The sequence below is a fragment of the Plasmopara halstedii genome (assembly GCF_900000015.1).
Source record: "Plasmopara halstedii genome assembly, contig: Scaffold_287, whole genome shotgun sequence".
Taxonomy (NCBI): Eukaryota; Oomycota; class Peronosporomycetes; order Peronosporales; family Peronosporaceae; genus Plasmopara; species Plasmopara halstedii.
In genome coordinates this window covers 221,299-221,554 of record NW_020187208.1, presented here as the reverse complement: position 1 = coordinate 221,554, position 256 = coordinate 221,299, and positions in this window count along the sequence as shown.

Below are 256 nucleotides of genomic sequence, written 5' to 3'. Positions count from 1 at the left end.
TCTAAGACTAGACAGCGTTCCACGCTATCAAAGTCAAGAAACTTGACTCCGAGGTCCATAGGGACCTTCGGGACCGTGACACGTGTCCCCGTCGCTCGGCGAACAGTGACGATGTCACCCATCCGCGCTTTCAGCGCCTCAGCATACAGCTGACTTCCTTCCATCGTGATGCGTCGAGCATAATTGCCCGACGCCCAGGAATCGATGAGGATCTTCCATGGTTTCTCGAAGCCCTTTCCGGTCGCCTCCACGACCC